Source organism: Ranitomeya variabilis, chromosome 3 (assembly GCF_051348905.1).
Source record: "Ranitomeya variabilis isolate aRanVar5 chromosome 3, aRanVar5.hap1, whole genome shotgun sequence".
NCBI lineage: Eukaryota > Metazoa > Chordata > Amphibia > Anura > Dendrobatidae > Ranitomeya > Ranitomeya variabilis.
The window spans coordinates 648,577,270-648,605,235 of record NC_135234.1 but is presented as its reverse complement, the minus strand read 5'-3'; the positions used below and the strand labels follow the sequence as shown (position 1 = coordinate 648,605,235).

The 27,966-nt window shown below is 45.2% G+C and overlaps 1 long non-coding RNA gene across 1 annotated transcript in view; it reads left to right on the top strand.

The window, feature by feature from the left end:
* The first annotated feature begins 2,674 nt into the window (after window positions 1-2,674).
* Window positions 2,675-27,966, top strand: part of LOC143818456 (uncharacterized) — a 46,728-nt gene continuing 21,436 nt past the window's right edge. Inside the window, exon 1 of the long non-coding RNA XR_013224557.1 lies at window positions 2,675-3,007. This is a non-coding gene — a long non-coding RNA (uncharacterized LOC143818456). The remainder of the gene's footprint in view (window positions 3,008-27,966) is intronic.

The following is a 27,966-nucleotide window of genomic DNA, read 5'->3' as shown; positions in this document are numbered from 1 at the left end:
AGGGAGGGGGGAGGGGGGGAGGAGGAGGTGGAGGTGGAGGAGGAGGGGGGAAGAGAGGAAGGAAGGAGGGGGGAAAGGAGGAGTGGGAAGAGGGAGGGGGGAGGGGAGAGGAGAGGGGAGAGGGGGGAGGAGAGGGGAGAAGGGGGAGAGGGAAGGAGGGAGGGGGGGGAAGAGGGGGAGGAGGGGAGAGGGGAGGAGGAAGGGGGGAGGGGTGGTAGGAAAGGGGGAAGATTAATAGATAAACCAACAATTCACTAGCACTATCTCAGAGTCTAGTAGACAGGGCTATAAACTATTAAGAAGTTATGCACGACAAGACACGTACAGTTCAAAACCAAATCGGTGTGTGAATCAGTGGAACTTATAACAAACTATGAAAGTGTAAAAGAGAACATCACAGGAGAGGACAGCGTTTGGCGAAGGCTCCTCTCAAGTTGGGTCTGGGAGGGAACCAGTCTTCTTACGCTGCTTAGAATGCTGTGCTTTTAGCCATCTTGGAGGAATGTCTGGAAGTTGGGGCGAGCGCGGCCAGTCCGGGAGGTCAGTCATTGGTAGTTCAAAGATTCCTAAAAAGTTGGCCAGGTCACCCAGATTGCGGAAGATGGCCGTCTTCCCGCCTTTAAAGGCAATCAACTGGAATGGGAATCCCCATCTATAAGTAATGTCTCTGTCCTTGAGAAGAGACAATAAGGGGCGTAATGCTCTCCTGAGCTGTAACGTGCGCCTAGATAGATCGGACAGTAGTAAAATTTGAGTTCCACAGTAGTCGATGGTGCCCCTCCGCCTGGCAGCCAACATGATGGCCTCCTTGGTTCTATAATAATGAACTCTGCAGATGACGTCCCTAGGTCTCAATTCTGATGTCGGCTTGGGTCCCAGGGATCTGTGTATACGGTCGAACTCAATTGAGCCGCTTTCCTCACCATCGAGAAGGTCGAGGAATATTTTCTGAACAGTAGAATCCAAGTCTGGGGGATTTACGGATTCAGGTAGGCCGCGAATTCTAATATTGTTACGTCTGTTGCGATTTTCTAAGTCCTCCATTCCTGTCGCAAACTCCTCCAGTCTCTGAGCGTGGCTAGCTATAACCTCCCTGTGGATTTGTAATTCTTGTAGAATAGTGTCCTGGGACTTTTCTACCTCTTCCACCCGAGTAGTGAATTCTGATTTGAGAGCTTGTAGCTCTTTTTTGTAGGAGTTTTCAATACGGCAGGCGAAAGCCTCCAAGTCTGATTTAGTAGGGAGAGATCTGATGAATTTGATAAGCTCGTTAATAGACACATCATCTGGGAGTTCGCCATTATCATCCCCTTCATTGGTCATTCTGTCGGGGGAGCCCTGGTGGGTTGGTGGGTCATGTGTGTTAGAGCTATCCCCTGAGGACTTGGTGGAGGATTTGGATCTTGTGTTCCTGTGTTGGCCATTTGTATTAAGAAAACGATCCATGTTGCCAGGGAGAGGGTCAGAATCTGGAGGCAGTCCAGAACGCTTTTTGGTCTTGCCCATACACACCTGTGAGACTTTAGTTGCTAATAGGTGGTTGCGGGGGAGATTTGGAGGGCATGTGTGTCTACATTAGACAGGCAGACCTCTCAGCAGCAGGTTCCTCTCCCCTATAGGAATCCTGGGTTTAGTGGGGGTTTAGGCCCAAAGTTTTTATGGCCTGTGAACGGGTCAATAAAGACAGTCTTAATTGTGGTTAGGAGGCTATTCCTTTATGGGGACCCCTTGTTTGGTGCCAGTAATGGGAGGAGAGGGAAGCCACCCAAGTCCTGAGCTGGCTCCGCACCGTACCCTCCACTCGAGTCCAGTGAGACAATGGGGACGCAAGGGGACGGTAGAGACAGGCAGCAGGGGCGACCAGAGGGCAGACTGCGCCCAGAGCTGGTGACTTGTAGCGAGACAGCAGGATGGACACCACTGAGATCAGCGTCTACCTCCTGCGCCTCCGGCACTCCCACACATCCCTAGGCCTGCTGTGCTGTGGTCTCCCTCCCTGCCTCGCGTCCCGGTACCTGTAGTGTGGGCCCGACCTCCTCTGTACTCCGTCCACCTTCAGAAACCCGCAGCAAGGCAGCAGCAGCGTCCCCTCTCCTGGTCACTGCAGGTGCCGGTCAGCGCTCCTCCGCTCCGGGGACCTTCCAGCTGGTGGGGCCATGCACAGGATGGACTCCGGCTCCACTGCGTTCAGGTGTGTGTTCTCCTCCACAGCTGTTCCGGGCACTATCGCCAGCGGTGGCCTCGGCTGTAGAGCGGGGAGGGCACTGAGGCGATCACCGCCGGTCCCAGGTCCTCACCGTGGCGGCGCTCAGTGGTGCAGCGTCGCGCTGAAGCAGGGTCCTCCACGATGAGCCAGGCGGCTCTGACGCTGTGGCCAGTCTCCTCCGTTCTAGGCGCCATCCCACCAGTCGGTGCGAATTTAGCAGGGGGCCGCCGCAGGGATGGAGGATGGGGAAGGCTGGGATCAATTATTCTTATTAGTTGTATAGTATGCTTTGGCAGAATAAATAGGTGGTCCGGAAACTAATCTCAAAGGAGCTACAGAGTTATGTCTCTATTCAATTTTAACAGTATTTTCTTATGTGCATTTAGCACAATACATAAACAGGACACAGGGTGGCAGCAGAGAGCCGCAATCTGCGAGCTCACTAGATCTGTATGCCCCGGCCAGAAGTATCAGATCGCATTGCATAAGCAAACAATAGCAGGGGGAAGGAGAGGATGTTTACCCTCTGCAGTTCACAGAAGCTGACCCCTGCTCCTGCCAGGCACACCTGAATCTCCGGCTGCTGCAGAAAATCAAATCCAGGGCTCCAGCACGCTGCTAGCTTCCCCACCTCCTCCACGTGTTGAGGGCACCCAAGATGGCCGCTGTCCCTCCGCTCTCAGTGCTCTGTTCCCGCCACAGACCTTCACAGCCTCAGGGGATCTGGACCCAGTGATCAGTCTCCAGACGCTCCCCTCAGCCCCTCCGCTGTCTTCAACTCACCGAGAAGCTGAACTGCAGGTGAGTTATTAGTCGTGCAGATCTGATGTTTGCCGGCTCCCAGTACGCTGAGCCCGCTGCTGCCACAACTCTGCAGGCGCTCTGTATTCCGGGTCAAACGCAGTCACCACTTCTCCCGAGAGTGTTCCTCTCACCACTCCGGCCTCCAAAACTCCGTTCGGTGGGGAAAAAGTCTGTATTTGTGCTATTTTACCGGCAGGAGCACAGCAGTATGCGACCTCTCTCCTCAGTGTCCTCCATATTTTTTATTTTTATTCTTTATTTTTTACATGAATATGGATCCCAGGGCCTGAAGGAGAGTTTCCTCTCCTTCAGACCCTGGGAACCATCCAGGATACCTTCCGATACTTGTGTCCCATTGACTTGTATTGGTATCGGGTATCGGTATCGGCGATATCCGATATTTTTCGGATATCGGCCGATACTATCCGATACCGGTACTTTCAAGTATCGGAAGGTATCGCTCAACACTAATGAACAGTCTATAATTTTAAGGGTAGGTTAATTTTAACATTGAGAGATAGAATGCCAAAAATAAAATCCAGAAAATCACATTGTATAAATTATATAAATTTGTTTGCATTTTGCAGTGAGAAATAAGAATTTGATCCCCTACCAATCATTAAGAGTTCTGGCTCCTACAGACCAGTTAAATGCTCCTAATCAACTCGATACCTGCACTAAAGACAGCTGTCTTACATAGTCACCTTTATAAAAGACTCCTGTCCACATACTCAATTTATCAATCAGACTCTAACCTCTACAACATGGGCAAGACCAAAGAGCTATCTAATGATGTCAGGGACAAGATCATAGCCCTGCACAAAGCTGGAATGGGCTACAAAACCATACATAAGATGCTGGGTGAGAAAGAGACAACTGTTGGTGCAAAAGTAAGAAAATGGAAGAAACACAAAATGACTGTCAATCGACATTGATCTGGGGCACCATGCAAAATCTCACCTCGTGCGGTATCCTTGATCAAGAGGAAGGTGAGAGATCAGCCTAGAACTATACGGGGGGAACTTGTTAATGATTTCAAGGCAGCTGGGACCACAGTCTTGAAGAAAACCATTGATGGCACATTATGCCGTAAAGGTTTCAAATCCTGCAGTGCCCACAAGGTCCCCCTGCTCAAGAAGGCACATGTGCAGGCCCATCTGAAGTTTGCCAATGAACAGCTGGATGATTCTGTGAGTGATTGGGAGAAGGTGCTGTGGTCAGATGAGACAAAAATTGAGGTCTTTGGCATTAACTCATCTCGTCTTGTTTGGAGGAAGAGAAATGCTGCCTATGACCCAAAGAACACAGTCCCACTGTCAAGCATGGAGATGGAAACATTGTCTTTTGGGGGTGTTTCCGTGCTAAGGGCACAGGACTACTTTGCCATATTTGGCATTAACTCAACTCGTCTCGTTTGGAGGATAAGAAATGCTGCTTATAACCCAAAGAACCCCGTCCCCACTGTTAAGCATGGATGTGGAAACATTGTGTTTTGGGGGTGGTTCTGTGCAAAGGGCACAGGACTACTTCACTGTATCAATGGGAGAATGGATAGAGCCATGTACCATAAAATCCCTGAGAAACAACTTCCTTCTCTCTCCCAGGACATTAAAAATAGGTCATGGCTGGGTCTTCCAGCAAGACAATGACCCATAATATACAGCCAAGGCAACAAATGAGTGGCTTAAAAAGAAGCACACTAAGGTCATGGAGTGACCTAGCCAGTCTCCAGATCCTAATCCCATAGAAAACTTATGGAGGGAGTTGACTGTCATGTTCTCAATGGCAAGAGAACATAGCATAAGCATATATAGGAACTAGCTCTTGGAAGATGGGAACTGAGCTGACCATGAACTAAACCTAACGCACAACTAGCAGTGGCCGGGTAGCATGCCTACGTTGATTCTAGATGCCCAGCACCAGCCGGAGGACTAAATAATGCTAGCAGAGGAAAATATTAGTCCTAGCTCACCTCTAGAGAAATACCCCGAAAGGAGACAGAGGCCCCCCACATGTATTGGCGGTGAATTAAGATGAAATAACAAACGTAGTATGAAAATAGGTTTAGCAAATTTGAGGTCCACTTACTACATAGCAGAAGACAGAAAGGACACTTTCATGGTCAGCTGAAAACCCTATCAAAACACCATCCAGAAATTACTTTAAAACTCTGGCATTAACTCATAACACCAGAGTGGCAATTCCTGTTCACAAGAGCTTTCCAGACACAGTAACGAAACTTCAGCTGTGAACTGGAACAAAAATGCAAAAACAAACATGGACAAGAGTCCAACTTATCTAGTAGTTGTCTAGGAGCAGGAACAAGCACAGAGAGGCTTCTGATAACATTGTTGACCGGCAAGCAACTAACAGAGCAGCAAGGTTATATAGCGACTCCCACATCTTGATGGGAACAGGTGAACAGAGAAGATGACAACACCAGTTCAATTCCACCAGTAGCCACCGGGGGAGCCCAGAATCCAAATTCACAACAGTACCCCCCCCTCAAGGAGGGGGCACCGAACCCTCACCAGAACCACCAGGGCAATCAGGATGGGCCCTATGAAAGGCACGAACAAGATCAGAGGCATGAACATCAGATGCATTCACCCAAGAATTATCCTCCTGGCCGTATCCCTTCCACTTGACCAGATACTGGAGTCTCCGTCTGGAAACACGAGAGTCTAAGATTTTCTCCACAACGTACTCCAATTCACCCTCAACCAACACCGGAGCAGGAGGCTCAACGGAAGGCACAACCGGTACCTCATACCTGCGCAATAATGACCGATGAAAAACGTTATGAATAGAAAAGGATGCAGGGAGGTCCAAACGAAAGGAAACAGGGTTAAGAATCTCCAATATCTTATACGGGCCGATGAACCGAGGCTTAAACTTAGGAGAAGAGACCCTCATAGGGACAAAACGAGAAGACAACCACACCAAATCCCCAACAAAAAGCCGAGGACCAACACGACGGTGGCGGTTGGCAAAAAGCTGAGTCTTCTCCTGGGACAACCTCAAATTGTCCACCACCTGCCCCCAGATCTGATGCAATCTCTCCACCACAGCATCCACTCCAGGACAATCCGAAGTTTCCACCTGACCAGAGGAAAATCGAGGATGAAACCCCGAATTACAGAAAAACGGGGACACCAAAGTGGCAGAGCTGGCCCGATTATTGAGAGCGAACTCCGCCAATGGCAAAAAAGCAACCCAATCATCCTGGTCAGCAGACACAAAACACCTCAGATATGTCTCCAGGGTCTGATTAGTCCGCTCGGTCTGGCCATTCGTCTGAGGATGGAAAGCGGACGAAAAAGATAAATCTATGCCCATCCTAGCACAGAATGCCCGCCAAAATCTAGACACGAATTGGGTCCCTCTGTCAGAAATGATATTCTCAGGAATACCATGCAAACGAACAACATTTTGAAAAAACAGAGGAACCAACTCGGAAGAAGAAGGCAACTTGGGCAGAGGAACCAAATGGACCATCTTAGAGAAACGGTCACACACCACCCAGATGACAGACATCTTCTGAGAAACAGGCAGATCTGCAATAAAATCCATCGAGATGTGCGTCCAAGGCCTCTTAGGAATAGGCAAGGGCAACAATAATCCACTAGCCCGAGAGCAACAAGGCTTGGCCCGAGCACAAACGTCACAAGACTGCACAAAGCCTCGCACATCTCGTGACAGGGAAGGCCACCAGAAGGACCTTGCCACCAAATCCCTGGTCAAAAACACAACTGTCCAACTAGTCAAGGTAGGGGAGTATATCAAGAAACAACTCTCAAAAGAACAAACCTACCCCTAAAAACATTAATCTTTATTAATATTCAATTTTGATACAAAAACAAATCCCTATAAAAACATCCCAGTTTAGGGAACCACAGGTTTCTAGGGTTAGGGACTCCGCTGATCTATCTCCAATATAAGTATCAGAAAAATAACTCAATAGAAAAAATCAGCAAAAATGTGAAAAAAATTCCAAAAAAATCAAAAAACATGAAAAAAACATAAAAAATCAAAATACAGTATGCCTATATTGGCCCTCATGTGCCCTAAGGTCTAATGCCCTTCCTTGCAGCGGAGGTTGGCACCCTAAATAGTCGACATGGCGCCCCCGCTCACCGACGGCTGTCCCTTCTTTCCCTGAATGGCCCCTAATAATCTACAAAACCACAGACAAATAACACATAAATATGGATCAATACAGATCCATAAACACACACTAATAGTGATGCACCTGATATCCTGCACCCTCTCAGATAAATCTATAGTGAGCTTAACAATAAACCACAAAATTTGCTATATAACAGATGTGTGTTTTATATAGACATAGAGCTGTACCTAGATTGTTACAGATGGCTTATGTTCAGTCAAAACCTAGTAATGTGGTGGATATGTAATGTAATCCATATAGACAAAATGCCCGTGATTTGTATGAATACTCAATATGCCTCTATCCTATCAGCACCCCTATACATTACAGATTTATTCAAGGTGCAGACTTAAATTATTCAAAAGCTCATACATTATTTAGAAAAAATGTTTTAGATGAAAAAATGTCCATCATATATCACATAGGGAATAATCATCCACTATACCAAATATATATTAGTTATTTTGGGCACTTCACCTCCACATACCCCCTCTTTATGTCTCTCATGGGTCATCCATATGTTATATGCATCACTCTTATTTGTCAGATAAAGTGCTCCATATGCCAATAGTTCTATCATCAGACAATGCCAATAATATTTATCAACTTAGCTCCTTATTCATCAGATATTCCCTCATGGCCGCCACTGTAATCTGTCGGCTCCTGTACACGCTGTCCCGACGCGTTTCTCCCCCGTTTAGTTCATCCAGGGGTTCATCAGGGGACTTTAAATCACTGCACCGCAATAGGTTATCGAGCAACACGGAGGCATCAAGGTACTGAGTTCCGTAGTTTGTGCTGTCTTTTACTCTCTCCCCTCATTTATATAACAAACCCTTTGACGCTCCACCCACCTATATCAGGCAGCGGCGTCTTCCCAGAATCGGCGCCATGATACATGTGTTCTACATTCCAGCAGGAGGTATGGTGGCTTACAGCGTTCAACCGCCTCTGCTGATGACGTACCTTGGACCGCAGCGGCGCGTATTCATGACACGACTGCTGTGCTGAAACGCACAGCCATATCTGAACCTACTGCGCAGCCGCAGAGTAATAACGGCCAACTGCTATGTTTAATACTTATATCTATTATAAAACTTCTAGATGACATTTGCGGTTATAGCTGCCCGCATAGTGGATCTATTATTTACCCAAATCAGATATCTACTCCACATCTCATAGTTTTGTAAACCACCCTCTCGTTAATGTGCACATACATTCATGCATGCTCTGTCCATGTAACCGGGTTATCCCATAACCTATCAACACGGGGATATGAGTTACCAGTATAGTTTTAGGATAAGATTCTACCCTTTTTACCTTACATTATCTCTAAAGGATGTTCCTAACAGGGGTAACTACCACCACCTGCCTTTACCTAGATACCACACCAGTAATATGTACATATAGGCTATATTGTTTCCTGTAATGGTAGATGTGCTCACCATTATGTCCTAAATGAAGCTCGAGAAGGTCAACTGTTCATTCAAACCATTGGGATGGATGCTATCCATCCAGAATATCCATCTCGTTTCTCTCTGCAGAATTTTCTTGTCCCAATCTCCTAGGCGGACCGATGGTTCCACCACCTCTATCACCCTGAACCCAATAGACCCCAGATCCCCCCCATGTTGCAGGTTCACATGACGCGCCAAAGGTGTCTCTCTTTTGTTGCGTATATCTCCCAAATGCTCTCCAATCCGAATCTTAAACTGTCTCTTTGTTTTACCAATATAATTTAGTGGACAAGAGCATGTGCACAGATATACAACACCTACTGTTTTACAATTTGCAAATTGCTTATTGTTATACGTCCTCTTGGTCGTTACACTTGTGAACGTATTGGAAGGTGTAACATACCGACAAAAGCTACAATGCCCACATTTAAAGGTCCCTATGGCTCTATTCTCGAGCCATGTCCCTTGTTTTTTGGGGAGGGCAAAGTGACTGTTAACTAGTTGATCCTTAATTGATTTACCACGTCTGAATGTCACTGACGGTCTCTGTGTAATCCATTTAGCAATATCAGAATCAGTTCTCAATATGTTCCAGTGTTTTCTGAGGATGTGCATAACTGTAGGGTTTTGGTCATCAAAGGTGCCTATCAGTCTAGTAAGTGACTCTGGATCCTGTTCCTTCTTAGTGGTCAGTAGAGATGTCCTCTCGGTCCTAAGTGCATTCTCATATGCTCTCTTTATCACTGGTCCTGGGTACCCTCGATCTCTAAATCTTTTTGTAAGGTCACATGCCCTATTGCGGAAATCTGCTGTCCCCGAGCAGTTTCTCCTAAGACGAAGAAACTGCCCTTTAGGGATGCCCTGCTTTTGAGGGACAGGATGGTGACTTTCCCATCTCAATAAACTGTTTGTAGCCGTAGGCTTTCTAAAGATCGAGGTTCTTAAAGAGCCATCTGATTGTATGGTGATGGCCACATCCAGAAAAGCAATACTATCGCCACCCACCTCATACGTGAATTTTAGGCCCAAGTCATTACTATTGAGCTGCTGGACAAAAGAGGCAAATTGTTGCACATTTCCTGACCAAAGGACGAGGATGTCATCTATATATCGGCCCCAGAATTGTATCTTGGGGCCCCAGATGACATCCCCGTCCTTGAACACCACCGTATCCTCCCACCAGCCCAGGAGCAAATTGGCATACGTGGGAGCACAAGGGCTCCCCATCGCCGTACCCCTGAGCTGGTGGTAGAACTTCCCCCCAAAAAGGAAGAAGTTGTGTCTGAGTACAAATTGTAGCAGAGTCAGTATAAACTCGTTATGCGCTGTTAGATGCCTACCTCTCATACTCAAAAAGTATCTCACTGCCATCAGGCCCTGTTCATGAGGTATACTTGAGTACAGTGCTTCTACATCAATCGATGCTAAGATGGTTCCTGGTTCGACACTGATACCATCCAACTTATTTAGAAGGTCCGTGGTGTCCCTGAGATGTGATGGCAATGCCGTCACAAAGCTCCTCAGGATTTTATCCAGATATATACTACTATTCTGACATAATGCATCAATCCCGGATACAATAGGTCTCCCCTTAAGAGGGGGGTATCCCTTATGTATCTTCGGGTTGGCATAAAATGTAGCGATCAATGGATGTTTTGGGAGAAGAAAATCCATTTCATTAGAAGAAATCAGGCTATTCTGTTTAGCTTCAGATATTATCTCTTTTAACGTTTTAAAGTAGACTGGGCTAGGATCATATCTCAAAATCTCATAGGCTGTCCTATCAGACAGCAGTCCCATACACATTTCTTGATACTGTTCAATATTCATCAACACTGTATTACCCCCCTTATCTGAAGGTTTTATAATAAGGGACGTATTCTCTTTTAAACTCTGTATTGCATGTAGCTCATCCACCGATAAATTACGGGATGTACAGTGTTGTCTTCTATTGATCTTCCTAATATCCTCCTCCACTAGTTTCAGAAAGATGTCAATACTATTTACCCCCTCATTCGGTGGCATCCTCACACTTTTACATTTCAAGTTTGTAAAGGGACCTTCCCCTATATTCCTCTCTCCTTCCCTAGCTAGGTCAGTGAGTAAGAGTACATCAGGAAGTTCTTCAATTGATATCCCCAGTTCCTGGCACTTATTTCTGTCATTGTGAGCAAAAAATTTTCTCCACCTAAGTTTACGCAAAAATAGGTGTATATCTTTTACCCATAAAAATGGGTCAAACCGAGTAGTCGGAACAAACGTCATTCCAGCTCTCAAAACCTTGAATTCAGATGTAGTGAGTGTGTGAGAGGATAAATTAATAATACAGTTTTTTTCTGACTCCTGTATGCCCCAGTCTCTTTCTACATCAGACCCGGCCCCTATTTGTTTCAAGTGACTGTACGACCTCTCAGTTGATATCGGGCATCCCGACTCTCTAAAAAAGAGGCTGAGGAGGAAGACGGGGAACGTTGAGTTGAATAAGAAGATGAAAATCCAGAGGCTGGGCCCTGATAGGAGCCCCCCCTCCCCCCCCTTTCTCCTCCCTTCCTTTGCCATCTCTTTGCGCGACCTCCTCTCCTATTCGAATTAGAAAACCTCTCGTAGGATCTACCAGAATCCCTAGAGTTTCTATCAGAATCTGATGATTCTATATCAGAAGAGGATATGTCAGTGTTGCCTGTCTCCCGTGTCTGCAAATTCGGATATGCCTGTTTGTCTCTAAATTCTGCCAGGTCCCTAAGAAACCGCTTGTGTTTCCTATCTTTTAACACTGCTTGATATTTTTCCACGGCCACCCTTAAATTCTCCTCCTTAGTGGTAAAGTCAGTCTCGTTTTTAAACTTCAAAATCCCTTCAATAAGTTCCTTAAGTCTCTTGGAGGTTTTATCAAAACTATGTTTCTCTTCCTCCAGTAATATATGCATAAATCTTATGGATGATGCTATTGACTCTTTCTCCCACTTCTCTAACAGAGCCGGTGTTCGACTCCTAGGTTCCTGTCGGGACCTTTTAGTACCAATAAATGGCTAGATGAGGCAAGAGAAGTGTTCTCTGAACAGGAGAACTTACCAGGGACTGCGTCAAGTCCCAGTCTAAGAAATCTCTTTTCGGAACTATTAGAGGCATATAAAGACAACATTAAATCTGGTTGGGAAGTCCAATCATTGGACAATTACATCAAGAATAATATTGTGCCGAGAGGATTAAGGATTAGAGTGACACCTGCCCCTAGGAGTCGAACACCGGCTCTGTTAGAGAAGTGGGAGAAAGAGTCAATAGCATCATCCATAAGATTTATGCATATATTACTGGAGGAAGAGAAACATAGTTTTGATAAAACCTCCAAGAGACTTAAGGAACTTATTGAAGGGATTTTGAAGTTTAAAAACGAGACTGACTTTACCACTAAGGAGGAGAATTTAAGGGTGGCCGTGGAAAAATATCAAGCAGTGTTAAAAGATAGGAAACACAAGCGGTTTCTTAGGGACCTGGCAGAATTTAGAGACAAACAGGCATATCCGAATTTGCAGACACGGGAGACAGGCAACACTGACATATCCTCTTCTGATATAGAATCATCAGATTCTGATAGAAACTCTAGGGATTCTGGTAGATCCTACGAGAGGTTTTCTAATTCGAATAGGAGAGGAGGTCGCGCAAAGAGATGGCAAAGGAAGGGAGGAGAAAGGGGGGGGAGGGGGGGCTCCTATCAGGGCCCAGCCTCTGGATTTTCATCTTCTTATTCAACTCAACGTTCCCCGTCTTCCTCCTCAGCCTCTTTTTTAGAGAGTCGGGATGCCCGATATCAACTGAGAGGTCGTACAGTCACTTGAAACAAATAGGGGCCGGGTCTGATGTAGAAAGAGACTGGGGCATACAGGAGTCAGAAAAAAACTGTATTATTAATTTATCCTCTCACACACTCACTACATCTGAATTCAAGGTTTTGAGAGCTGGAATGACGTTTGTTCCGACTACTCGGTTTGACCCATTTTTATGGGTAAAAGATATACACCTATTTTTGCGTAAACTTAGGTGGAGAAAATTTTTTGCTCACAATGACAGAAATAAGTGCCAGGAACTGGGGATATCAATTGAAGAACTTCCTGATGTACTCTTACTCACTGACCTAGCTAGGGAAGGAGAGAGGAATATAGGGGAAGGTCCCTTTACAAACTTGAAATGTAAAAGTGTGAGGATGCCACCGAATGAGGGGGTAAATAGTATTGACATCTTTCTGAAACTAGTGGAGGAGGATATTAGGAAGATCAATAGAAGACAACACTGTACATCCCGTAATTTATCGGTGGATGAGCTACATGCAATACAGAGTTTAAAAGAGAATACGTCCCTTATTATAAAACCTTCAGATAAGGGGGGTAATACAGTGTTGATGAATATTGAACAGTATCAAGAAATGTGTATGGGACTGCTGTCTGATAGGACAGCCTATGAGATTTTGAGATATGATCCTAGCCCAGTCTACTTTAAAACGTTAAAAGAGATAATATCTGAAGCTAAACAGAATAGCCTGATTTCTTCTAATGAAATGGATTTTCTTCTCCCAAAACATCCATTGATCGCTACATTTTATGCCAACCCAAAGATACATAAGGGATACCCCCCTCTTAAGGGGAGACCTATTGTATCCGGGATTGATGCATTATGTCAGAATAGTAGTATATATCTGGATAAAATCCTGAGGAGCTTTGTGACGGCATTGCCATCACATCTCAGGGACACCACGGACCTTCTAAATAAGTTGGATGGTATCAGTGTCGAACCAGGAACCATCTTAGCATCGATTGATGTAGAAGCACTGTACTCAAGTATACCTCATGAACAGGGCCTGATGGCAGTGAGATACTTTTTGAGTATGAGAGGTAGGCATCTAACAGCGCATAACGAGTTTATACTGACTCTGCTACAATTTGTACTCAGACACAACTTCTTCCTTTTTGGGGGGAAGTTCTACCACCAGCTCAGGGGTACGGCGATGGGGAGCCCTTGTGCTCCCACGTATGCCAATTTGCTCCTGGGCTGGTGGGAGGATACGGTGGTGTTCAAGGACGGGGATGTCATCTGGGGCCCCAAGATACAATTCTGGGGCCGATATATAGATGACATCCTCGTCCTTTGGTCAGGAAATGTGCAACAATTTGCCTCTTTTGTCCAGCAGCTCAATAGTAATGACTTGGGCCTAAAATTCACGTATGAGGTGGGTGGCGATAGTATTGCTTTTCTGGATGTGGCCATCACCATACAATCAGATGGCTCTTTAAGAACCTCGATCTTTAGAAAGCCTACGGCTACAAACAGTTTATTGAGATGGGAAAGTCACCATCCTGTCCCTCAAAAGCAGGGCATCCCTAAAGGGCAGTTTCTTCGTCTTAGGAGAAACTGCTCGGGGACAGCAGATTTCCGCAATAGGGCATGTGACCTTACAAAAAGATTTAGAGATCGAGGGTACCCAGGACCAGTGATAAAGAGAGCATATGAGAATGCACTTAGGACCGAGAGGACATCTCTACTGACCACTAAGAAGGAACAGGATCCAGAGTCACTTACTAGACTGATAGGCACCTTTGATGACCAAAACCCTACAGTTATGCACATCCTCAGAAAACACTGGAACATATTGAGAACTGATTCTGATATTGCTAAATGGATTACACAGAGACCGTCAGTGACATTCAGACGTGGTAAATCAATTAAGGATCAACTAGTTAACAGTCACTTTGCCCTCCCCAAAAAACAAGGGACATGGCTCGAGAATAGAGCCATAGGGACCTTTAAATGTGGGCATTGTAGCTTTTGTCGGTATGTTACACCTTCCAATACGTTCACAAGTGTAACGACCAAGAGGACGTATAACAATAAGCAATTTGCAAATTGTAAAACAGTAGGTGTTGTATATCTGTGCACATGCTCTTGTCCACTAAATTATATTGGTAAAACAAAGAGACAGTTTAAGATTCGGATTGGAGAGCATTTGGGAGATATACGCAACAAAAGAGAGACACCTTTGGCGCGTCATGTGAACCTGCAACATGGGGGGGATCTGGGGTCTATTGGGTTCAGGGTGATAGAGGTGGTGGAACCATCGGTCCGCCTAGGAGATTGGGACAAGAAAATTCTGCAGAGAGAAACGAGATGGATATTCTGGATGGATAGCATCCATCCCAATGGTTTGAATGAACAGTTGACCTTCTCGAGCTTCATTTAGGACATAATGGTGAGCACATCTACCATTACAGGAAACAATATAGCCTATATGTACATATTACTGGTGTGGTATCTAGGTAAAGGCAGGTGGTGGTAGTTACCCCTGTTAGGAACATCCTTTAGAGATAATGTAAGGTAAAAAGGGTAGAATCTTATCCTAAAACTATACTGGTAACTCATATCCCCGTGTTGATAGGTTATGGGATAACCCGGTTACATGGACAGAGCATGCATGAATGTATGTGCACATTAACGAGAGGGTGGTTTACAAAACTATGAGATGTGGAGTAGATATCTGATTTGGGTAAATAATAGATCCACTATGCGGGCAGCTATAACCGCAAATGTCATCTAGAAGTTTTATAATAGATATAAGTATTAAACATAGCAGTTGGCCGTTATTACTCTGCGGCTGCGCAGTAGGTTCAGATATGGCTGTGCGTTTCAGCACAGCAGTCGTGTCATGAATACGCGCCGCTGCGGTCCAAGGTACGTCATCAGCAGAGGCGGTTGAACGCTGTAAGCCACCATACCTCCTGCTGGAATGTAGAACACATGTATCATGGCGCCGATTCTGGGAAGACGCCGCTGCCTGATATAGGTGGGTGGAGCGTCAAAGGGTTTGTTATATAAATGAGGGGAGAGAGTAAAAGACAGCACAGACTACGGAACTCAGTACCTTGATGCCTCCGTGTTGCTCGATAACCTATTGCGGTGCAGTGATTTAAAGTCCCCTGATGAACCCCTGGATGAACTAAACGGGGGAGAAACGCGTCGGGACAGCGTGTACAGGAGCCGACAGATTACAGTGGCGGCCATGAGGGAATATCTGATGAATAAGGAGCTAAGTTGATAAATGTTATTGGCATTGTCTGATGATAGAACTATTGGCATATGGAGCACTTTATCTGACAAATAAGAGTGATGCATATAACATATGGATGACCCATGAGAGACATAAAGAGGGGGTATGTGGAGGTGAAGTGCCCAAAATAACTAATATATATTTGGTATAGTGGATGATTATTCCCTATGTGATATATGATGGACATTTTTTCATCTAAAACATTTTTTCTAAATAATGTATGAGCTTTTGAATAATTTAAGTCTGCACCTTGAATAAATCTGTAATGTATAGGGGTGCTGATAGGATAGAGGCATATTGAGTATTCATACAAATCACGGGCATTTTGTCTATATGGATTACATTACATATCCACCACATTACTAGGTTTTGACTGAACATAAGCCATCTGTAACAATCTAGGTACAGCTCTATGTCTATATAAAACACACATCTGTTATATAGCAAATTTTGTGGTTTATTGTTAAGCTCACTATAGATTTATCTGAGAGGGTGCAGGATATCAGGTGCTTCACTATTAGTGTGTGTTTATGGATCTGTATTGATCCATATTTATGTGTTATTTGTCTGTGGTTTTGTAGATTATTAGGGGCCATTCAGGGAAAGAAGGGACAGCCGTCGGTGAGCGGGGGCGCCATGTCGACTATTTAGGGTGCCAACCTCCGCTGCAAGGAAGGGCATTAGACCTTAGGGCACATGAGGGCCAATATAGGCATACTGTATTTTGATTTTTTATGTTTTTTTCATGTTTTTTGATTTTTTTGGAATTTTTTTCACATTTTTGCTGATTTTTTCTATTGAGTTATTTTTCTGATACTTATATTGGAGATAGATCAGCGGAGTCCCTAACCCTAGAAACCTGTGGTTCCCTAAACTGGGATGTTTTTATAGGGATTTGTTTTTGTATCAAAATTGAATATTAATAAAGATTAATGTTTTTAGGGGTAGGTTTGTTCTTTTGAGAGTTGTTTCACCAAATCCCTGGTACCAAAAATGCCAGGATGACCTGCCAACGCAGAAGAATGAACCTCAGAGATGACTCTACTGGTCCAATCATCAGGAACAAACAGTTTATCAGGTGGGCAACGATCCGGTCTATCCGCCTGAAACTCCTGCAAGGCCCGCCGCAGGTCTGGAGAAACGGCTGACAATACCACTCCATCCTTAAGGATACCTGTGGGCTCAGAGTTACCAGGCGAGTCAGGCTCAAAACTCCTAGAAAGGGCATCCGCCTTAACATTCTTAGAACCCGGTAGGTATGACACCACAAAATTAAACCGAGAGAAAAATAATGACCAGCGCGCCTGTCTAGGATTCAGGCGCCTGGCGGTCTCAAGATAAATCACGTTTTTGTGGTCAGTCAATACCACCACCTGATGTCTGGCCCCCTCAAGCCAATGGCGCCACTCCTCAAAAGCCCACTTCATGGCCAAAAGCTCCCGATTCCCAACATCATAATTCCGCTCAGCGGGCGAAAATTTACAGGAAAAGAAGGCACAAGGCCTCATCACGGAGCAGTCAGAACTTTTCTGCGACAACACTGCCCCAGCTCTGATCTCAGAAGCGTCGACCTCAACCTGAAAAGGTAGAGCAACATCAGGCTGACGCAACACAGGGGCAGAGGAAAAACGGCGCTTAAGCTCCCGAAAGGCCTCCACAGCGTCAGGGGACCAATCAGCAACATCAGCACCCTTCTCACACAAAGAATTAGACCGCAAAACCTGGAAAACCCTCCTGACTTGCTGGACATGAGAGTCCCAGTCATCCGAAAAAATCAGAATATCATCCAGATACACAATCATAAATTTATCCAAATAATCGCGAAAAATATCATGCATAAAGGACTGGAAAACTGACGGAGCATTTGAAAGACCAAAAGGCATCACTAAATACTCAAAGTGGCCCTCGGGCGTATTAAATGCGGTTTTCCACTCATCCCCCTGCCTGATTCGCACCAAATTATACGCCCCACGAAGGTCAATCTTAGAGAACCACTTGGCCCCCTTTATGCGAGCAAACAAATCAGTCAGCAACGGCAATGGGTATTGATATTTTACAGTGATTTTATTCAAAAGCCGATAATCGATACATGGTCTCAAAGAGCCGTCTTTTTTTGACACAAAGAAAAAACCGGCTCCTAAGGGAGATGACGATGGACGAATATGTCCCTTTTCCAAGGACTCCTTTATATATTCTCGCATAGCAGCATGTTCAGGCACAGACAGATTAAATAAACGACCCTTTGGGTATTTACTACCCGGGATTAAATCTATGGCACAATCGCACTCTCGGTGCGGAGGTAATGAACCAAGCTTGGATTCTTCAAAGACGTCACGATAGTCAGACAGGAACTCAGGAATTTCAGAGGGAATAGATGATGAAATGGAAACCACAGGTACATCCCCATGAGCCCCCTTACATCCCCAGCTCAACACAGACATAGCTTTCCAGTCGAGGACTGGGTTGTGAGATTGCAGCCAAGGCAATCCTAGCACCAAATCATCATGTAGATTATGCAGCACCAGAAAGCGAATAATCTCCTGGTGATCCGGATTAATACGCATAGTTACTTGTGTCCAGTATTGTGGTTTATTATTAGCCAATGGGGTGGAGTCAATCCCCTTCAGAGGAATAAGAGTCTCCAAAGGCTCTAAATCATACCCACAGCGTTTGGCAAAGGACCAATCCATAAGACTCAAAGCGGCGCCAGAGTCGACATAGGCGTCCGTGGTAATAGATGACAAAGAGCAAATCAGGGTCACAGATAGAATAAACTTAGACGGTAAGGTGCAAATGGAAACAGATTTATCAAGCTTTTTAGTGCGCTTAGAGCATGCTGATATAGCATGAGTAGAATCACCACAATAGAAACACAACCCATTTTTCCGTCTAAAATTCTGCCGCTCGCTTCGGGACAGAATTCTATCACACTGCATACTCTCTGGAGACTTCTCAGTGGACACCGCCAGATGGTGCACTGGTTTGCGCTCCCGCAAACGCCTATCGATCTGAATAGCCATTGTCATGGACTCATTCAGACCCGCAGGCACAGGGAACCCCACCATAACATCCTTAATGGCATCAGAGAGACCCTCTCTGAAAGTCGCCGCCAGGGCGCACTCATTCCACTGAGTAAGCACAGACCATTTACGGAATCTTTGACAGTAAATTTCCGCTTCATCTTGCCCCTGAGATAGGGACATCAAAGTTTTTTCTGCCTGAAGCTCCAAATGAGGTTCGTCATAAAGCAACCCCAAGGCCAGAAAAAACGCATCCACATTGAGCAACGCAGGATCCCCTGGTGTCAATGAAAAAGCCCAGTCTTGAGGGTCGCCCCGGAGCAAGGAAATCACAATCCTGACCTGCTGTGCAGGGGCTCCGGCAGAGCGAAATTTCAGGGACAAAAATAATTTGCAATTATTTCGAAAATTCTGAAACCCAGATCTATTCCCCGAGAAAAATTCCGGCAAAGGAATTCTCGGCTCAGATACAGGTGCATGACAAAGTCTTGCAAATTTTGTACCTTCGTGGCGAGATTATTCAAACCTGCAGTTACACTCTGAAGATCCATTACAAACAGGTGGACACAGAGCCATTCAAAGATTAGAAGGAGAAAAAAAAAAAAAAATTCTCAGCAGACTTCTTATTTCTCTCCTTTCACAGCCAAGGATTTTAACCCTTTAACGGGCCGGTCAAACTGTCATGTTCTCAATGGCAAGAGAACATAGCATAAGCATATATAGGAACTAGCTCTTGGAAGATGGGAACTGAGCTGACCATGAACTAAACCTAACGCACAACTAGCAGTGGCCGGGTAGCATGCCTACGTTGATTCTAGATGCCCAGCACCAGCCGGAGGACTAAATAATGCTAGCAGAGGAAAATATTAGTCCTAGCTCACCTCTAGAGAAATACCCCGAAAGGAGACAGAGGCCCCCCACATGTATTGGCGGTGAATTAAGATGAAATAACAAACGTAGTATGAAAATAGGTTTAGCAAATTTGAGGTCCACTTACTACATAGCAGAAGACAGAAAGGACACTTTCATGGTCAGCTGAAAACCCTATCAAAACACCATCCAGAAATTACTTTAAAACTCTGGCATTAACTCATAACACCAGAGTGGCAATTCCTGTTCACAAGAGCTTTCCAGACACAGTAACGAAACTTCAGCTGTGAACTGGAACAAAAATGCAAAAACAAACATGGACAAGAGTCCAACTTATCTAGTAGTTGTCTAGGAGCAGGAACAAGCACAGAGAGGCTTCTGATAACATTGTTGACCGGCAAGCAACTAACAGAGCAGCAAGGTTATATAGCGACTCCCACATCTTGATGGGAACAGGTGAACAGAGAAGATGACAACACCAGTTCAATTCCACCAGTAGCCACCGGGGGAGCCCAGAATCCAAATTCACAACAGTTGACGCTTCGAGTTGCCAAATGACAGTCTCAAAATCTTTATGATTTAGAGATGAACTGCAAAGAGGAGTGGACCAAAATTCCTCCTGACATGTGCGCAAACCTCATCATCAACTACAAAAAACATCTGACTGCTGTGCTTGCCAACAAGGTTTTTGCCACCAAGTATTAAGTTTTGTTTGCCACTTCAAAACGCAAATACATTTATATAATTTATTCAATGTGATTTTCTGGATTTTATTTTAGATATTCTATCTCTCAATGTTAAAATTTACCTACTCTTAAAATTATATAATGTTCATGTCTTTGTCAGTGGACAATCATACAAAATCAGCAAGGGATCAAATAATTCTTCCCTTTACTGTAGGCTACTCCATTCACAAGATCCCAGGGCTTGCCCTGAAATTTACCTTTCAACACCTGTACAGGGACATGGACTTGCACTGTGCTACAGCCACTGAGTCAATTGCTGAAAGTTGGTGCAGGCTGGCAGGAAAAGTCAGGGCACTGGGTCAGAACCAGGAGGGGAGTATGGTACAAAATCAGCAAGCAAAAGACTAATCAGGAAACAGGCATCAGTCAGACAACAGGGATATAAGAAAACAAGAGGCAGAAGCTAAACGCACAGAACTGAACCAGAGCAAACAAAACTGCATCTTCCAGTTACCAGCAGTAAGATGGGAGCAGTAGTGGGGTGTGGTGATGTCCTATTGGCCAAGGTAAAGAGCAGACTAAGTCAGCTGGACAGCACAAACATCCATATTGCCAGGCTGGCTGGCAATACAACTCTCAGCGGCTGGACAGAGTCTGCACTGTATGGAGCTTCTTGTCCCGATGTTCGTCCCATCGCCAACAACACTAGCAAGATGAATACAGCAGCACCTTGTGATGGGGCAGACAAGGTATGGGCAGGTCCTGGAGGAGATATGACACAAAATGTGTGAATGAATGCAATATGTAACTTGAAAATGATATGCTGCTACATTTTTTGTTACCCCAAATTATTTGGACTGTTAGTGCCCTGTAGAGCATGGAACTTCTCTATGGCTACTGCGAAGTAATCTCACAACAGGCATGTTGCAACTTTGGATAAGTCAAGGTCTCTGAAAGCCAGTGATATAGAGGCCACAAGGAAGGTTTAATCCAAAGTGACTGCTGCATCTTTACAAGGAGGGTATCAGAAGAGAATCTGTGGTAATGAGTATCCTTTTAGAGACCCAGAGTAGAATGATAGGGTAGATTGCATAGCCTACATTAATTCTGATACAAACCAACCTGATGGGAGGCTACGTTTAAAGACTGCACTGTCAAAATAGAGGCTTTTGAGGAGCCTCTCTTACTCTTGGCATGGTTAGTAGTATCACAGGACAACATATCATAGTCACACTTGGCAGATGATCCAAGCTATGTTATTTACCAATCCTCCTGCCCACTCCTCTATAATTAAAGGAAGCAACTATAGTCAGCGTACCCATTTTTCACTGGGATAATATTCAACTTTCTGATTTGAATGAACGGTTAAAGTCACACAATTCTATCTAGCTCCCAGCTGGATCTGGTGCTCAATACGCTAAAGGGAAATGCTCACAAAGTAGTGTTGGTGTATTCATCCAAGCAGACAGACACTCTTTATACCATATTCTCATGACTCAAAATGTTGACATAAACACAGTCTTGGCAGATTGACCTACAGTACAGCCAATGATATGGTGAAACACTTCAGTAATCTTGCTGTCTTTAATATCTGTGAGATAAGGTTGTTAAGCAAAATCTAGTTGGTGTGTTGCTGTGCCTTCCAATAAGTCAATAACCAATCTGTAGCTAAACTGACTAATCTCCAGCAGTCTATGAGACTGTCAGACCAAAGGAAATTTGTGCAAATATCAGAAGGTTAACAAATTGGGAATAGTGATAGTGTGACTTTGGCTGTTAAATGAGCCCATACCCTTGCTATTAAAATTGCTTTGGATGTCAACTCAACCCTCTTCAGCCCTTTGCATGGAACTGACACAATGGTGGCATAAATAGCCATGGATAACTGGTGCCATCAACTCTAAAGACTTTTGAATCCTCACAGCGTATACTCTGCATGCTGTGAGGATTCTCCGGTGTGAAAGCTGGGAACAGAAGTTGCATGACCTCAAGTATGCTATATGCATATTTCCGGCCACATTCCGACTAGACTGTCCCCGGCATGCTCAATACAAGTGTATTGCGAGAGGCCGTAATCAGTCTAATTGGATTCTGGCTTGGAGTATGCATATCGCATACTGTACTTTTGGTCATGCAACCTCCGTTCCCGGCTCTCAAACCAGTGAATCCTCACAGTACGCAGTTCTTGTGCTGGGCGGGTTCATAAGTCTGCAGATACACCGACTGACTGCACACTTGACATTTTAGGACAGCCTCTTTAAAGACAAATTAGCAAAGATGCAAGAAATATGCTGAGAATGGCAAGAAATTGAAATAAAAAGTATATTGAAGGGTATGCAAGTTTTCATCTAGTGATAATGCCCTATTTATATAAAATGTGTTTAGCTATATATATAAGAACTGCAAAACATACACTTTCAAAAACATAACAACTCTTACATTGTGTGATAGTGAAATGTCTACTAATCGCAATAAATGTAATGAAAAAAATTAAAACATTCTATAATCACTATAAACATCACTGAGTTCCATACTGCAATTCTCCAGTTCCTTCAATGATTGAGTTCTATTAAACACTTGAGGCAGGAGTTTGGTTAATATTGGAAAATTCATTTCAAATATCATCCTCTCTGCATCTTATAGCTTGATCTTCAACAATGGCCTCTTCCAAGACATAGAAAGATCGCTACTAATTAGGGACCACAGAAAGAAAACCCCCCAAATTGTACAGTGATTTAAAAGCCACACAGTTTGAACAGAGAGGCAGGACAGACGCTGTCATCTTCAAAATTAAAATGTTATCCAGCATTATTATTTCCTGTATCTGTCTTATTCACACCCGCCTGTGAAAATGTCAAATATGCAATTAAGTTGCTTCTTCCATGGAACCTCTGAGTTTTTTCCTCTTTCCACCCCTGTAAAACAAGTAAACAGTCAATTAGAGTGTTACCTGCCTCTGTATGTGCTTGCCGCTAATTATCTATGCTTTGCATGTTGCTTTCCTAGGAGGCAAGGAGTGATGGCGAGGTTATCTTGAGCTAATTAAATAGGTGAATGCCCCGTTGCTAGAAATACCCTAGATTCTGGCAGAAACATTAATAGAAAACAATGTCCACTCTCTAGCTGCAAAATGGAATAGAAAAGAAATTATGACTGTTGTAATTACTACTTATCATAAGGCAGTGGGTGGTGCACTATGTAATTTTTTTTTCGTATCACCTGACATTAAAAGGTCTTGTTCTTCGGGCTTTAACCAGAGAATGGAATTGAAAGTGCAGAGTTTTATTCCTCTGTTTCATTTTTTGCATTCTGTGTGCAATTTGTGTTTTTTTTTAATGTGAGGCTCAGTTATTACATGGAACCATATTATTTTGACCAACTATGCCGACAATCTAATTTTTATGTTTAAAATAGTCACTGCCTATTCAAACAACTTGTTCTCACTTACCAGTATAAATAGACATGCATGAAAGTTTTAAAATACATTATTTAACTTTTTTTATGTTTTACGCATTAAAAATGTATCCAAAGTGGCCAACACTGTATCTCACTTTCTTCTAGATGGCCATCCACTATCTGTAAGCAAACTTCATCACTGGTAATAGAATTTCCAAGATAAAATACAGGATTAGGATCGGGACTATCATTCTGAGTGACTACTAGATAATCAGCAACCGAGTCTCTCTTATACCTCAGTGTGATTACTCATCTCTATAGATCGATGCAAGGTATTGGGATGGTAGCACCCAGTGAGACACCACTGGAATATATAGAACATTTGGGACCTAAGACATAACTCAAGCCACCACCCCCCCTTCTTCATTTTGATCTATGTGGTCAGAGGTGTATCTAGGGTTTCTGCCACCTGAGGCAAGATTTCAATTTGGTGCCTCACCAAAGCACATATGCGATTTGCACACTAAGGCTACGTTCACATTTGCGTTGTGCGCCGCTGCGTCAGCGACGCAACGCACAACGCAAACAAAAACGCAACAAAACGCACGCTAAAACGCTGCGTTTTGCGACACATGCGTCCTTTTTCGCCGAAAGTTGGACGCAAAAAAAATGCAACTTGCTGCGTTCTCTGCGCCCAACGCTTGCGGCCAAAAAAACGCATGCGTCGCACAACGCAGCACAACGCATGTCCATGCGCCCCCATGTTAAATATAGGGGCGCATGACGCATGCGGCGACGCTGCGGCGCCGAACGCTAATGTGAATGTAGACTTAGTCACGTGCCTATGAGCTGCTCTTCCTAATTCTCTCAAAGTTCAATGAAAAACTGAGAGAAGCAGGAAGAGAAGCTTGTTGTCATGTGACCTTAAGATTGAAAATCGCATATGAGTGAAGTGGCCATGTAGTAACTGCTGGAACTAGCAAGCAGAACTGAATCCTGACAATGAGTAGATTATACGCTGTTAGGATTGGCATGCTACTGTCACGCTCGCGCCCTGACTGGGAGGCGTGAGCAAGGGGACTGTGGCCCCACTGTGCCAAAAACCAGACTACCCTAGAAGGGGCCTGACTAAGCAGCTACCTTAGTGCTCACTGGAGCCTGTGATGGTGAGGTCAGGCTTGTGCAGCAGGTATCAGCCAGGTACCACTCCAGGAGGGTGTCTGGCTGTGGCAGCTGATCCCACTGAGGGACAAAACACAAGTGACAGGTGCGAGCAAGTACGGCTAGGCACGACTGGTACTCTGGTGGGCACGGCTGGCAATCTGGCAGGCAGGTGGGCATGGCTGGCACTCAGGCAGGCAGGCATGGCTTGCACTCTTGGAAGGCAGGTGGGCGCGGCTGGCAGGCGGGCACTATTGGCAGACAGGTGGGCACGGCTGGCAATCTGGCAGGCAGGTGGGCATGGCTGGCACTCAGGCAGGCAGGCATGGCTTGCACTCTTGGAAGGCAGGTGGGCGCGGCTGGCAGGCGGGCACTATTGGCAGACAGGTGGGCACGGCTGGCACTCTTAGCAGGCAGGCAGGCACAGAACACACTGAAGGAATCGGAATGGTAATGGTTAGGGCAGGAACACAGGCAGGTATGAGTAGGGAACAGACACGAACCAGTTCAGACTGGAGGGGCAGGAACTGCTTTAGGAGACACAGGAACACAGGCAGGAATGAGTAGTATAAGGGAGCAGGTAGGAACCAGTACAGACTTGAGGGATAGGAACTGTAAGGAACCAGGTCAGACTGGAAGGACAAGGACACACAGGGCATGGAGTGGAGCAAAGCTGCAGGATGCAGAGAGCAGGGCAGATCCGCAGGTTGCGGTGAGCAGAGCGGAGCCGCAGGTGAGCAGCGCGGAACCGCAAGGTGAACCGCAGAGCAGAACCGCAAGAGGGTGCGCAGCAGAACAAAACAACAAGGTGCGCAGCAGAGCCGCAGGTTGCAGAGCAAAGAGCAGACCTGCAGGTTGTGGAGCAAAGCGCAGAGCCGCAGGGTGCAGAGCACAGAGCAAAGCCACAGGTTGAGGAGCAAAGAGCAAAGCCACAGGATCCGGAGCAAAGCAGAACCACAGGATGCAGTGCAAAGCAGAAGGAGTGAACACAAGGAAACACACACAGCGGGATAGGGAAGGCTACAGACAGGAATACAAATGGACACAGGTATAGGACTTAGTCCAGACAGGGTCAGGTACGGGACAAGGTACAGAAACAAGGATTCAGACCAGGGTATGCAGCCTCCTGGGAGGCAGAAGTGAGAGACACAGGATACATGTACAGGCCATGGTACAAAGCCCCCTGGGTGGCAGAAACGAGAGATACAGCAAGACAGGATCTGGCAACTCAGCAGCAAGACATAAACTGAGAAAGTATGTTGCTCAGGCATCCCCCTATGGGTGGGGATGCCTTCAGTACCTGAAGCTTCTTGACAATTGGCTGGGGACAACTTAGGAAGGTGCATATTGTCTCAATAAGAACCAGGAAGTGCCTGGGCCACCGCCCTAAGCATACAGCAAGGAAGTATGCAGCAAGCAAGGATATGAGGCCTAGAGCATGGAGCTGTCAGAGAACAGAACTCACAGCATGACCCAGAGTGGTGAGTAAGATGGGGGATGGGAAGCCATTCAGTGAAGCCGGCAGGGATGTTACAGCTACAAAGCTTCATTTTATAATTAAAGAGCTCCTCCAGATTTGAGAAGAAAGTCTACCATCACTTCATGTGATTGCAAGCTTCTGTCTTCTCACAGCGCATGCACTCTACACTTTTAGGATTCTCCCTTGCCGGTGGCAAGAGTGGATGGTTATGTCAGCACAAGGATGCAATTTGTATACTTTTTGCCACATTCTGACTAGATGACTCACTCAAATCATTTTAATTGAGTGAGACCATGTACGTCTAGTCAGCACATGACCACATGTATGCAAATCGTCAGCACGAGAAAATTCTGATAACATGCAATGTGAATTGTGAAAATTCAGATGTCTGCAGTCACATAAAATTACTGCAGACTCATCACAAAATTGGACAACCCTTTTAATACTCCTAACATAAATAAAAATGAGAATTAGTATCATAAAAAACATTTACATTCAGATATCTTATAGATGACGTTGTTTCTGATTGGAGTCGTTCTCTTTCTTCATCTTCTCATCAACAGCTCATCGCTGCAGACTTTCATCTTTCCAGTCTTCTTCAGCACATCACCACATGATGCCCTTAAAAATAGCAGTGTCATTATAATGCTCCTGAATAAAAACCTGTGGCCTACGCTGAGCCCCTGAATAAATAATTACCCATCACTATATTCACTTCAAAATATGACCCACACACTGTTCCTCTTATGGTGCATGCTCTCTATACTGCCCCCTCCTTTCCATACTGGGCCCAATCTTCACACTAGCCTCTCAAGCTGTGTCCCTCCTATAGGGCCTAGTCTCTGTACCCACTCACCACACTCCGCCTCTTTACTTTACTATCCCTTCCTGGCTGTGCCCTTACACTGTCCCACCCATGATACCCCCCACACTACTCAGTATTTATTCTGGGTTCACTCACAATTCTCTCACACGTTTCCCCTTCCTTCTCATACATTTACCCTCTCACTCTCCACACTGTCTCCTCACACATCACCCAACTTCCCATTCTGTGTCCACACCCATCCCAACACCCTGACTCCAAAATCTGTGTCCGCATCCATTTTCCCTTGCTCTTCATACTGAGTCTGCAGTCACCCCCCTCTAATCATACTGTGTCTGCACCCCCCACTCACCATACTGGGTCCACACCCATCCCCCAACTCACCATACTGTGCCCGCACCTATCCCCCCACGCACCATACAGTGTCTGCAACAATCACCTCATACTCTTTCCTCATACATGCCCCCATCTCCCTCCTTGCTCTTCATATTATATCCTTACATTTCTTCCACTCCCCATTTTGTCTGCATCTGTCCTTTCTGTCATGAATCCCAATGGCTAGGGATAGCACAGGACAAGCAAAGTACAAATATATTACGGACGAGCTCTAGGGTGATGGAACCTGGGCTGACCGCTGCCCTACGCCTGACAAACGCAACTAGAGATAGCCAGGGAGCGTGCCTACGTTGGTTCTAGACGCCACGCACCAGCCTAAGAGCTAACTAGCACTGCAGAGAAAATAAAGACCTCACTTGCCTCCAGCGGAATGAACCCCAAAAGATATAGTTGCCCCCCACATGTA